Here is a 14,627-nt window from a genome sequence, read left to right on the forward strand (position 1 = left end):
AAGGAGTTATGTTACTCTTGAGTTATTGTAACAGGGCATTTATCAAAATTTTAAGTATGAAATTTGTAGCAGACGGTAGCTTTGGTGGAATTCTGAGACACATTATCTTACTCAAACAATTTCCAAGAAACGTTGGAGCCCTGAACCAGTAAACTCTTAGTATGTTACAAAATTTAGTGGAACGAAATGCTCAGTTGTGTGATGGTTAACTACAACTTATTAGTGCAACGGCTTGCAGGAGGCCTGCTCCGAGAACTTACCCCTCATCGTGATCGTTCTCTGTAGTCCGTCTGGATGACCCTCCGTCGTTTTCGGCGAACTTAAATACCCGTTTTGAGCGTCACGCATCCTGATTCAGCAATGCAGAAGCAAAGATACCGACAGATAAGGCTTAGACATTATCATTATTATTCGAATACATCAAATGCGATTTAATCCTTCATAATATTTGAATGCTCATTAACTTTGACATGATTGCGGAAAACAGCGCTGTCGCAAATAAGTTGCGCAAAAGGCGTGGCGATGGCAGAATCAGTACGTGTTTTCTTGAACACAATGTGTCACTAGCTCACTACTATACAGCATGGGGTTTTTATACAAAGTTAAAAATACATGATGATTATAATAACGCAGAATTTACTTCGTGCCTGCAACTTACTTAAGTTGCATACGTCAGTTCTATGTAACTAACATACCAAGAAAAATAAAAAGAATTATATTAAGTTTATTGCCTCCTCACTGTCAAGGTCGATAGTAGAAGGAAGGAAGGCAGAGTAGTCCTTAACGTTGTGTTTCCTGACTGAGTGAACGTGTGTGCAAGTGGATATAAGTTGGAGCCGTGATACAGTTTTAATTATCAGCTAGAAAAATACCAAGCTGCGACCTTGAAGGACCGTCTCGGTGTTATGCCTCTACATATTCACCCTTCACTGCATATTTTTCCAACATTGAATGACTTGATATAAATCTTCATTGTAGCAGATTTGCCTCTGGTTGATAAAGAAACATTCCATTTGGAACAACACCTCTTCGTCATTCTGGAAGCGCCTATCAGACAATGGTTGCTTGATCCGATGAAAGAGGGAGAATCCACTGGAAGCTATATCAGGGATATAAGGGTGGTGAGGAAAAATATAATGACTCAGAGATGCAGCGCGTGTGTACCGCGGGTGGACTGAGCTGAGGCGTGCTCGTGGAGCGAAAATACTGCCTTGGATAGCTTTCAAAGTACTCGATCTGGACAGGCTCCCGTTAACCTAGTCTCTAGCAGACTCCGGCAGTATGTCCTTTAGACGATCTTCCAAAGTACCACACCACCGACTCCCAACAAAGACTCACCATCACTTTGTTTGATGGTGGGTAGGTTTTCCCCTTTCGCTCCGTTGGGAATCAAAGTCCCACTGCTTTCTTTTCTCCTTTGGTTGCAAGAGATACAAAAGAGCACTCGTCCATGGTGATCATGTGGTTAAATAAGACAAGTTGGGTTTACCTGACGCGGGTGGAACATTTACGCTGCTGCATCGGTTCGTCTGGTGTTTTAAATTTTTGTCACTGCAGCTGATGGAGACATTTGTCATGTTCAGAATGTCGTACAAGATATTGAAAAACACACCCATGAACGATTTTGCATTTTTTGCACTACAACTTCGATTGTGATATGCCAGTATTTGAGCAGCTGGCGATCGACTTCCTAGCAATTTCCTATTCTGCAAAAAGAGATCTTTTGCCACTTCATTCATCCTCATTAAGAATTCTGGGACCATACTATTAACGTCCACCACCGTCACACATTATGGAACACTGCTGCCATACACTTCCACCAACTGACTGCGAATTGTTGGACGGTTGTTCCATCTCTGTGCTTCTTACAGTTTGTACCTGGACTGCAGACGTCTAAGTTTATACCTCATGTCGTAAGAGAAACCCTAAGACCAAAGAACGACGATCTAAAGCGCCAGTTGGACTGAATTTGATACGATATTATTCAGGAGAACGTCCAGCAACTCTTAAAATAAGCACAAAGTGGAATTACTGCTTGCATAAGTCCAGAGATGGTCCAACGCGTTATCGATGTGCTTAGTTTATGAAGCTTTCTTTCTCTAATAAAACACTTTACTTTTTCCTGACTTTGTAATCATTTGTGTGTACACGCACGTACATCACAGCTACCTATTTCCGTCCCATTCGGATAATTCCTACGTTGTGCGTCGTTTTTCTCCCTCCCTCCCTTCCTCTCTCTCTCTCTCCCTCTCTTTCTCTCTCTCTCTCTCTCCCTCTGTCTCTTAGAGTGTATTAAATGACGCTAGTTACACGATTTCATAATGTTCAAATGTATAACTGGAACTGTTACACCTCACAACAAAACCATTTATGTGAAAGTTATACAGTGTAGTAAATTACTACGTAAACATAAAAAGGCCCCTTGCTTCCGTTTCGAAATTGTCCATTTTTATAAATGGCGCCAGTTTGTGTGGTTTCACCGCCAGACACCACACTTGCTAGGTGGTAGCCTTTAAATCGGTCGCGGTCCGCTGGTATACGTCGGACCCGCGTGTCGCCACTGTCAGTGATTGCAGACCGAGCGCCACCACACGGCAGGTCTAGAGAGACTTCCTAGCACTCGCCCCAGTTGTACAGCAGACTTTGCTAGCGATGCTACACTGACACATACGCTCTCATTTGCCGAGACGATAGTTAGCTTAGCCTTCAGCTACGTCATTTGCTACGACCTACCAAGGCGCCATTACCAGTTTACATTCAGATTGTAATAATGTCTAAACAAGAGCGATGTTCCCCAATTGTGGATTAAAGTTAAGAAATCCAAGAACTACGTTTTTTTCTTTATAGGCTAATTACTTTGAATTGTTCCAGACCCCACGCCAATCTGCGTGCATTTCGGCCTCCTCTAGCAACACGGTGTTGGCTCTTCCACCAACACTTCAATTTGTAACACTGGTAAATAGGGATCAAGGATCTTAGTGCTACCTCAGTCCTTAGATTCACACTTTCATTGCCAAAATATATTATTCTACAGCGTTTTTATCATGTTGTTATGCTGGACATTATGTAAAAACTAGTTTCAGCACATGATATGTTACGTTCTTCTTCACTTCAGATATGAACTTAACCTTATTACCTTGAAATAACAGCGGGCCAGATTACACGTCTTATAGTATTCATGTAAAACCTTAACTTTAGTATCTCTTAATCTGGTACCTAAAATGAGTTATAAGTTTCACTCTGTATTACTACTTTTTCTGTCATACTTCACCCCTTTCCACTTTCTTCTCTTCATTTTACATAATATGACTTTGTGTTATATTTTCATTCAGTTCAGCGTTCAGCTTGTAATGTACCATCATTTGATCTACATAACGCTGTTCTCCATAAAGTTTACGTGAAAACTGATGACTATCACGTACAGTATAAAGTTTGTAGTATTCCACATAACTGGATCCCAAGAAACTAAGTCTTCAATAACAAATAACATAACAAACAAATTACTCCCAGAGATTCTAAAGTCGAAGAAAATGTTTCGTTATCTTGTGTGTCTTTAGCGAGACTAAAATTCATTCTCCAAGTAGATTATTGTCTGATTATGTGTTGTGTACCATATTCATGATGCTGTATGAGCGACTGATCTGACGTATTCGTTGTTCTGAAGGAACATCCCTTTAACGCTTTACCATACCGTAGAGTGACATTATAGTCGCATGTCCCTGCACAATATTCGTTCATTTTTAACACAATCTCATGGACAACTTTATTTATAGTCTACTGGGAACATTTTCTAGGAGGCTAGTTTTGCGTTTTCCTCACTGGCAAGTGGTCTCCCACTATGGTCTCTGGATCCTCTTTGTCAGAAAGGGGCAGTCAATGAATCTCACGGGGAAAGCTTTTTTCATGCTTTTGTCAGATGAGCCTGTGTATCTCTCAGCCCTGAGCCAAAGGCGCCGTGCTGCCAGTTCTGTTCGGACATCAGCACTGAGACATAGCCCATCCAGGGTGGAAAGATCCATCGCTTTCGTACCAAAGATTGGCGTTCCAACTCCAACTGACAAGGAACTCCTCGAGTGCGATGATGCAGGTTCAATCTTTAGTAAGGCTCATTTGAAAGTGTTGCGTTAACAGTTATATAGGAAAAATATTAGCTGCAAATCAGCACCACATGCTTCAGAACAGCTTCAGGAAATGGTGTCCGGGAGGTGCAGAGATCAACCTTCTATGGGATGTACGTATTACGCTTCACAAGAGAGACATCCCCGACATTGAAGAAATGTTAAATGCATACCATTAACCTGCACCATAAACATTGAATGAAAAATGAGGCGCCACAGTTATCACAAAGGTACGCACCATCAAGATCGAATGCGAACTATTAACACGGTACACTGACTGGTTGACGTAATTCCGACACTATTTTCTTTTTTCACGGAAGCATTCGTTCCCAACTTCAGTTTTGTGTATAACAATGCGCAAAAAATGCGTGACAGGTTCGACCACCACAGTTGTATAAACTCTTTGAACGATAGGGTATTCGGTGAACACAGATCTGGAAGTCAGTGCGCCCATATAGCATTATGCCTCCCAACGCCATCAATATCAAAACACTGGGACCACCAAAATGATTCTGTTTCTGGCGCTTTTTTTGTCATGAGTCTTCTGAGCGGCGGCCAGCCACAAATTCCTTTCCTGTGCCAATCTCTTCATCTCAGAGTAGCACGTGCAACCTACGTCCTCAATTATCTGCCGTATGTATTCCAATCTTTCACTTCCTCTATAGTTTTTGACCTATATATCTCTATATACACTCCTGGAAATGGAAAAAAGAACACATTGACACCGGTGTGTCAGACCCACCATACTTGCTCCGGACACTGCGAGAGGGCTGTACAAGCAATGATCACACGCACGGCACAGCGGACACACCAGGAACCGCGGTGTTGGCCGTCGAATGGCGCTAGCTGCGCAGCATTTGTGCACCGCCGCCGTCAGTGTCAGCCAGTTTGCCGTGGCATACGGAGCTCCATCGCAGTCTTTAACACTGGTAGCATGCCGCGACAGCGTGGACGTGAACCGTATGTGCAGTTGACGGACTTTGAGCGAGGGCGTATAGTGGGCATGCGGGAGGCTGGGTGGACGTACCGCCGAATTGCTCAACACGTGGGGCGTGAGGTCTCCACAGTACATCGATGTTGTCGCCAGTGGTCGGCGGAAGGTACACGTGCCCGTCGCCCTGGGACCGGACCGCAGCGACGCACGGATGCACGCCAAGACCGTAGGATCCTACACAGTGCCGTAGGGGACCGCACCGCCACTTCCCAGCAAATTAGGCACACTGTTCCTCCTGGAGTATCGGCGAGGACCATTCGCAACCGTCTCCATGAAGCTGGGCTACGGTCCCGCACACCGTTAGGCCGTCTTCCGCTCACGCCCCAACATCGTGCAGCCCACCTCCAGTAGTGTCGCGACAGGCGTGAATGGAGGGACGAATGGAGACGTTTCGTCTTCAGCGATGAGAGTCGCTTCTGCCTTGGTGCCAATGATGGTCGTATGCGTGTTTGGCGCCGTGCAGGTGAGCGCCACAATCAGGACTGCATACGACCGAGGCACACAGGGCCAACACCCAGCATCATGGTGTGGGGAGCGATCTCCTACACTGGCCGTACACCACTGGTGATCGTCGAGGGGACACTGAATAGTGCACGGTACATCCAAACCGTCATCGAACCCATCGTTCTACCATTCCTAGACCGGCAAGGGAACTTGCTGTTCCAACAGGACAATGCACGTCCGCATGTATCCTGTGCCACCCAACGTGCTCTAGAAGGTGTAAGTCAACTACCCTGGCCAGCAAGATCTCCGGATCTGTCCCCCATTGAGCATGTTTGGGACTGGATGAAGCGTCGTCTCACGCGGTCTGCACGTCCAGCACGAACGCTGGTCCAACTGAGGCGCCAGGTGGAAATGGCATGGCAAGCCGTTCCACAGGACTACATCCAGCATCTCTACGATCGTCTCCATGGGAGAATAGCAGCCTGCATTGCTGCGAAAGGTGGATATACATTGTACTAGTGCCGACATTGTGCATGCTCTGTTGCCTGTGTCTATGTGCCTGTGGTTCTGTCAGTGTGATCATGTGATGTATCTGACCCCAGGAATGTGTCAATAAAGTTTCCCCTTCCTGGGACAATGAATTCACGGTGTTCTTATTTCAGTTTCCAGGAGTGTATCATGGAAGTCATTCCCTGATGTCTTAACGGATGTCCTATCATCCTGTCCCTTCTCTTTGTCAGTGATTTCCACGTGCACCTTTCCCCTCCGATTCTGCGCAGAAAATCATTACTCCTTATCATTCCCCTTAATTTTCAACATTCGTCTGTAGAACCAGAACTCAAATGCTACTGTTTCGGTTTTCCCACAGTCCACGTTTCACTACCGTACAATGCTGTGAAATTTCTTTCTCAAATTAAGGCCTATGTTTAATATTAGTAGACTTCTCTTGGCTAGGATTGCCCTTTTTACCAGTGCTTTTAATATTGTCGTTGCTGTCCGTATATTACTGGTTCATTATGTGTTGCCGGCTCTCGAGAACTTAGGCACAATAGTGTGTGGGTGTGAACGGCATACAACGTACTGATCATCGGTTTAACAGACACTCCGATGCAGCCGCAGTGCCACTGTGGAGGGTGAGATTCAGTGCCACACAGACTTGTCAAATGTGGATGCAATTGCACCCGTTGTCGGCGCGTGTCCATCGTTGCCTGTTTCACAATGTAGTCGTCATCTGCTGCTGCATTTGACCATGTCGGCCATCTTATCTCCTTGGGGAAGCAGTGCCGAGGGCTCTGAACGCTTCTGTTGCACGTTAAACAATGTTGTGAGTAATACCAAAGTCTTGAGCTACACTCGTCACAATTCGTCCATCTTCCAGTTTCCGTTCATTCTTCGTATTGTGAAAAATTCCAAATTCTGTAATGAAGAACACCACCCCAGTGCCCGTAACTGCACGCTTGTTGATACATACTGTCTTTTTCCCGTTCCTTCGATTGCCTAGTTTTGCCCCATTTCCGTCTATGGGCTCGCTCACCTCACGTTACGTCTAACGTTTTGTGCAAGTCTGCGAGAGCTTTGACAACATGACCCTACACTTTCATTCATTTCCGCAGGTTGGTTCATATGTCATGCTACTTTATCTATCTCGTCCTTAAGTTTGACACAGCTATGTATAACCTGGTGAAGGCCTAAGCATGTTGTGACGACATTACCGTTGAGCACAGTGGCCCAAGTCAACGATCACTTATATTAGGATTTCATTGAAATGAACGAGCGCTGTATTCACTAGTCATTCTTATCAAAGTTTAGTTTGATAACGAGCACTCCACTTACGCTCCTCGACGCTGATCGAGAATTGGGAAGCAGGTATCAAGTAATTATCAAATTTATTTACTCGGTGATGAGGAGTTTGCTGTGTGATGCCACAGGCCATGTTTTCCAGTGGCAGTAGATGCCGTTCGTCATACTCTTCAAACACACAATCCCATCAGAGGAATCTTTTGTGACTGAAAGACAAGACATAATGTTACTTTAACCATTACTCTTGCATTATAGCCCTCTTACGGTTTGTAACATTACTTTCTTAATTCTCTTTTGCTTTGCTGACAGTTCATTGTTGTTGACTTTAAGATCGATCGGCAAGTGACCTACGTAGTACAATAACTGGCAACAGTCTGTTTCTCCGGTAATTAGTTGCACACTCTTCACCCACACCCACTGACCGCTGGAAAAGCGTCGAATGCGCAGGTAACGAAAGAGGAAACATTGATCATTAGAAATGTGGAATGACACGTATTTGTTTCACACCACTTAGACCCAGCTAGGACACAGAGAGAAGATTGGAAGATGGACGTAGAACCTGCGACGAAGAGTTTTCGAAAGACGTTTGCGTTTTACTGTCTCCTTGAGGACGAAACAACTTCCGTGTTCAGTGAATAAAAGTGTGCAACAGTATACGTTATCTGTGACAGAAAACTCAAAGGTCATTATCGTTAATTTGGTTGTTAATACATTGTATTGGGTATTATGTGACATGTATTCATTTGAAAATGAAGCACAAAATTTTCAATTAGCGCAACAAGTAAATAGAATGGCGTGAAAAATTTAAGAATGAAAGTAGCTTCAGCACTACCTAGTAACTTACCTGCATGAAATTGGACCGTACATAGAAAGAACTGCTACAGTATAGTACAGAAGGTAAATGAAAAAACTATACCATGAAACGCCTAGACATGACACTTTCATTCAAAGACATTCCCTCACATTACGAAAGACGGAACATGTTTCGTAATAGGGTGTGTGATCACCGCAAATGGCAGTGCAAGCTCCACAACGTGCTCCATTGCGGGCCACAAGGTTGACAAGGAAATCTTGCGGTAGGGCGTTCCATTCCTCCTTTAGCGCGGTTAACAACTGCTGGATGTGAATGTGTTGCAGCATGTCTCCCCACTGTACCCCTCATGTGGTTGACGGGATTTAAGCATGGATGAACCGGCAGATCACTACATTCGCCGAATATCCTCTTGCCCCAAGAGCAGCTTCCACCAGCGCTGTTCGATACGAGTGCATATTGACATCCATAAAAATTAAGTGAAGGTCGAAAGAACGATTGGAAAGATGCACATGGAGAAGGAGTGCAATGCAAAATGAGGTTGACCAGTGAGCATCGTTTCCAAAGGGTTCGAGGTAACGCTCTTGTCACTATGACCAATGAAAGAACTTGCTGTCGATGTACCATCCGCATTAAACACTACGATGCCAAAAACTCTTTCTTCCTAAGAATATGATGACATAATGACAACTATTTCTGCTTCTTGAAAATATGAAAGCCGGTTATTAATTGTCCGTACCAACCTTCTGAGCTACTTACATCAGTACAAATATTTTATAAATGGACTGCCTGATTGCTGATATATGTTATTTGGCTGTTTTCTAAAAATCTTCACATTGTTTAACTAATCTGCCAGTTTTCCTTTTAACTATCATGAATTTAAGTTTAGTTTTGTTATGTGAATTATTAATTTGAAGTATTATATATATATATATATATATATATATATATATATATATATATGTGTGTGTGTGTGTGTGTGTGTGTGTGTGTGTGTGTGTGTGTGTGTGTGTGTGTGTTAAATTTTCAATCGATTTCATTAAGATAACATTAAATTCAATAATATGAAATTAGTTTTGCCACTGTTTTTTGTCCTAACCATTGTATATAATATCCTTTCCCTTCATTATGACTTTTCTTTAAATTCATTTTGTGGTGCAAGGTTTTTTTATTTCTTATCGATGTCATAATGAATTGTTTCCTTGGGGAAACAGGTATTAAGGATTGACAGAAATTCACCAATAGATACATTAAAATTAGGACTTATCTCTGTCATGTGATATCGATCCCTCCAGTTAGCTTCAAGTAACACTGCGCAGATGCCACTGGTTGCAATTGATTCGAAGTTGATGCTATTTTTAACATATTTACAAAAACCTCTTTTCTTTTATAGCTTTCTTCGGTTTTTCAGTGTCTCTTCAGAATTTGTCAGGTTATAAATAGACATTCTGCAGTCTAATGCCAGTTCAGCCACTCACAATGATTCTGCACACTAAAAGAATCTCCATTTTCTACCTGCTCCCTTCCCAAGTTTCTCAAATGCCCCTTAATGTACTCATCTTGTTTGGTGGATTCCTACATTTATATTAAATGATATATACAAAATGTGTGGTTACATTTCACATTGTATGCTATCGTACATTTACAAGTATCTTTTGGCAGATATAGTATTTTCCCTATATATTTTAATACTTTTATTTCATTTCTGTTCGTTAAGAAAGAGTATTATTTCTTTTCATCTCAGGAAGAAAAAAGTTCCTATAGAGATAAGCAATGACGTCAGAGTGGATAATAGAGATAAAATTTTGGATTTAAAGTGTTTTCTTCCAAGTACAGTTATATGAGAATACAGATTGACTGAATATGCTTTCTAATGACAATTTACTTTCAGGTATTTAGGTGTTATTTACTCTCACAATTGCTGCTGAAAATCTCTGTAAGCTTTGGATTTCTTCAATAGCAAATTTTGCAGTCAACAAAAGGGTCACTTTCATCATCAATTTCGATCAGCAAAATGATACAAAGCACAATTCAAGAACACCAATGAAGTGATGTAACTGGACTCTTACACGTGCTACAGGTGTATGAAACAGTATTATTATGTAGTTGTATATTTAGACATATGAATGTCATGTATAGTGAATCTAGTGCTTTACATAACTCAGAAACAAATGGGAAAAATCACAGTTTCTGTTTGCAAGAAATCATAACACAATTAATAACAGCGAAGGGTAAATTGTCTCATGATACAAATAAAGGATGAGCTGTTATCTGCCACAGAATTCTTGAATGGGTCCACCTGAATGATATTTCTTTACTCTTGACGTGTAAGCCGATTACTGATCTCTATCAAACATACAAATACTCGTACCCTCGGACACTTAGTTATCAAACGCATTAACCACATTTAAAATATGCTCAGAAATAACTTTTCCTCGGTTCGAACCATATAAAAATGCTATCAGACCTGTAGGTAAGCAGCTAACCCATTATTGAGGTGTATTTAGGGTTAGTTTCTCATGATCGAACTGTCTAGTAGAAAATGCCTGCTACACGAAAACATTTTAAAAATTAATGTATCTCATTTGACAAACATTTATGCAGATTTTCATGTGGACATCTCAAGCTTAAGAACATCAGCACTGGTAACAGCAGTGTCATACTGCAAGGAAAAATGAACTGCAACATTATTTGATTGTTTCCACAGGACATCAGAGTAAATTTTCCAGTTTTTGTGCAGCAAGATAACAGAACTCTGATTGATAAAATTTTTATAGACAGTTCTCAGGCTGAAACAGTTTATATGTATCCAGCAGTTAATGAGTTTCCACTGAAGATGCGCAACTGACACATTACGCAGTATAGAAAAACTTCGCAGAAGTCAATTTTAAATTCCACTAACACTATGTGAGCGGTTTTTTTAAGTATTTGAATTTTCTTAAAATTGACTCTCCTTAAATTTTGAGGAAACACACTAGGTTTAATTCTGTATCAATAAATGTAGCACATGATACGAGTAAACAATTATGTGCTCCTAATGTGTTCATATTGATGAAGTTAGAGAAGGATATTACTGAGATTTACAAACAAGTTCAGCCAACATAACAATATATGAGATCTTTTTAACTCCACCCAGTGGCTAAAAATCTGGATCGAGTACTTTGCTTTTAATGTACACTTCAGGCTATTCTGTATCTTGCTTATAATCGAGCACTCCCAGTAGGACTTAGAATATAAGTGTCCCCATCCACATATAGGCGCGTTTAGAATTTGTATCTGTAATTAAAATTCTGTACATTCAACAGACGGGCGAGTAGCGTTTCAGTTTCGGATACCAGCTACGTGACCGAAGCAACTTCCCTTATTCGTTACCTGATGCGTTGACCGAACAGCGAAGACACAAGGTATTCTTACACCAGCATAGGTGGGTCCCATGCTAGTGCTGTGTGCTATTACTCAAAACTCTTGTTGGATGAGTGTACTCTGCATGTAATAATGTAAATTTATTGTGACCTTCAGGTGTACTTATAATGTTATATAGTGCTGGCTGCATGGTGCGTATGCAAAAAAGACTCAAGGATAACTTTCAAGGAAGTGTGCTATGGACAGCAAAGCGTTGACAGGTCATGGACAGCCTTGTCAGGCCTTGTCATGTCCATCAAGACGTCAGCAACCTGCGTAAGCCATGTCACACTTCCTTGTCAGTTTTCGTTACCTTCTACGTATTTTCCTTTCGCTCCCCCTCTCCGACGACTGGGTATTGTCACACATGACTTACGATGTGTATACATACGTCACTACAAAATACTCGTCGAAAAACTGTCTATTTTGAAACAGAAAATTCCTGAATGCGGATTTCGGCTTTAATTTCTAACGAAAAGCGCTTTAGGTAAGGAGCAAACGTAGATCTCAGGCTAACAGAAAAAAATTTCTTTCACTGTGGCATTGCCGCCACTCTTTAAGAAATTAGCCCAATTTTTTCCTTCCACAGTTAAAGTACTCCTCAAATTTTATGCGGACGACATCTACTGTGTCTGAAATGTTTCTAAGCAAAGTAATACTGACAACTTGATGCACGCTTGCTCTTTGGTTGTTTGGAAATCTTACGAGTAATCTCAAGAGGGCTGAAGCTGATCGCATCGAGGCACCTTTGAAAAGTTGTTACTTACAGCGGCATGTAATAAAATTAATTGAGAGTTCCATGTTCTGGACAGGCTAACATACACTCCTGGAAATTGAAATAAGAACACCGTGAATTCATTGTCCCAGGAAGGGGAAACTTTATTGACACATTCCTGGGGTCAGATACATCACATGATCACACTGACAGAACCACAGGCACATAGACACAGGCAACAGAGCATGCACAATGTCGGCACTAGTACAATGTATATCCACCTTTCGCAGCAATGCAGGCTGCTATTCTCCCATGGAGACGATCGTAGAGATGCTGGATGTAGTCCTGTGGAACGGCTTGCCATGCCATTTCCACCTGGCGCCTCAGTTGGACCAGCGTTCGTGCTGGACGTGCAGACCGCGTGAGACGACGCTTCATCCAGTCCCAAACATGCTCAATGGGGGACAGATCCGGAGATCTTGCTGGCCAGGGTAGTTGACTTACACCTTCTAGAGCACGTTGGGTGGCACAGGATACATGCGGACGTGCATTGTCCTGTTGGAACAGCAAGTTCCCTTGCCGGTCTAGGAATGGTAGAACGATGGGTTCGATGACGGTTTGGATGTACCGTGCACTATTCAGTGTCCCCTCGACGATCACCAGTGGTGTACGGCCAGTGTAGGAGATCGCTCCCCACACCATGATGCCAGGTGTTGGCCCTGTGTGCCTCGGTCGTATGCAGTCCTGATTGTGGCGCTCACCTGCACGGCGCCAAACACGCATACGACCATCATTGGCACCAAGGCAGAAGCGACTCTCATCGCTGAAGACGAAACGTCTCCATTCGTCCCTCCATTCACGCCTGTCGCGACACTACTGGAGGCGGGCTGCAAGATGTTGGGGCGTGAGCGGAAGACGGCCTAACGGTGTGCGGGACCGTAGCCCAGCTTCATGGAGACGGTTGCGAATGGTCCTCGCCGATACCCCAGGAGCAACAGTGTGCCTAATTTGCTGGGAAGTGGCGGTGCGGTCCCCTACGGCACTGCGTAGGATCCTACGGTCTTGGCGTGCATCCGTGCGTCGCTGCGGTCCGGTCCCAGGTCGACGGGCACGTGCACCTTCCGCCGACCACTGGCGACAACATCGATGTACTGTGGAGACCTCACGCCCCACGTGTTGAGCAATTCGGCGGTACGTCCACCCGGCCTCCCGCATGCCCACTATACACCCTCGCTCAAAGTCCGTCAACTGCACATAAGGTTCACGTCCACGCTGTCGCGGCATGCTACCAGTGTTAAAGACTGCGATGGAGCTCCGTATGCCACGGCAAACTGGCTGACACTGACGGCGGCGGTGCACAAATGCTGCGCAGCTAGCGCCATTCGACGGCCAACACCGCGGTTCCTGGTGTGTCCGCTGTGCCGTGCGTGTGATCATTGCTTGTACAGCCCTCTCGCAGTGTCCGGAGCAAGTATGGTGGGTCTGACACACCGGTGTCAATGTGTTCTTTTTTCCATTTCCAGGAGTGTATATTGTGTTATTATAAGGATTATAAGGATAGAGGGAGTGGTAAGTCTGGGCTCAACTGTTGAGTAGTTTCTGCCCCTTGCTATAGTTATGTTTATCTAATCTCACTCTCAGCATTTATTTGATTATTTTCTATACAGTACAATTGTAAACTTATTTTCAGGCGGTTTATCTTCCAGAAGGAGAAGGAGTACAGCACGAAATAACGAGTCAGCTCTGTAACAGGCCAATGTAAAGATAAAATACAAAAGCAAGATGCAGACGAAATGGTGTAAAAACCACTTACATTGGAAAATATCGTACATGTAACATCAGTGCTGTTTCGTTATTAAAATCATTTAAAATTATGTGCACTCCTAAGAATTAAGTCATTTCGTGTAATAGCTTATTAACATGTTCACGAATTGTCAGTAGCTTTTATTAGGTACTGAAACCATTATATATAGGGGCAAATTCTACTTCAAATGTTAAAAGAAAATACCTATAAATAAGGAACGGTTCGTTACGAAAACATAAATGAAGCTCAGGTGACGTGAAACTGAAAAGTGATCAACGAAACAAGCATCTGACAACATTCACCTGTTCAAGTAACTGTGTATTAACCACTGCTTCTCGGTAGATTTATCCCTTAGTGAAATTTGTTGCAAATAATTTTTCTTAATTTCCAAGCAATAGTTCAATACATCATACTAGACATAAGACCCATCTTTACAAAAACTTAAATCATTTACCTTGGTCCAAAAAGGGATCATCTGTTCAAGAACACACATTTTCAATAAATTGTCAGCTACCTTTAAAAATATGGTTTCTGATGAA

The sequence above is a fragment of the Schistocerca serialis genome, chromosome 6 (assembly GCF_023864345.2).
Source record: "Schistocerca serialis cubense isolate TAMUIC-IGC-003099 chromosome 6, iqSchSeri2.2, whole genome shotgun sequence".
In the NCBI taxonomy this organism is placed as follows: domain Eukaryota; kingdom Metazoa; phylum Arthropoda; class Insecta; order Orthoptera; family Acrididae; genus Schistocerca; species Schistocerca serialis.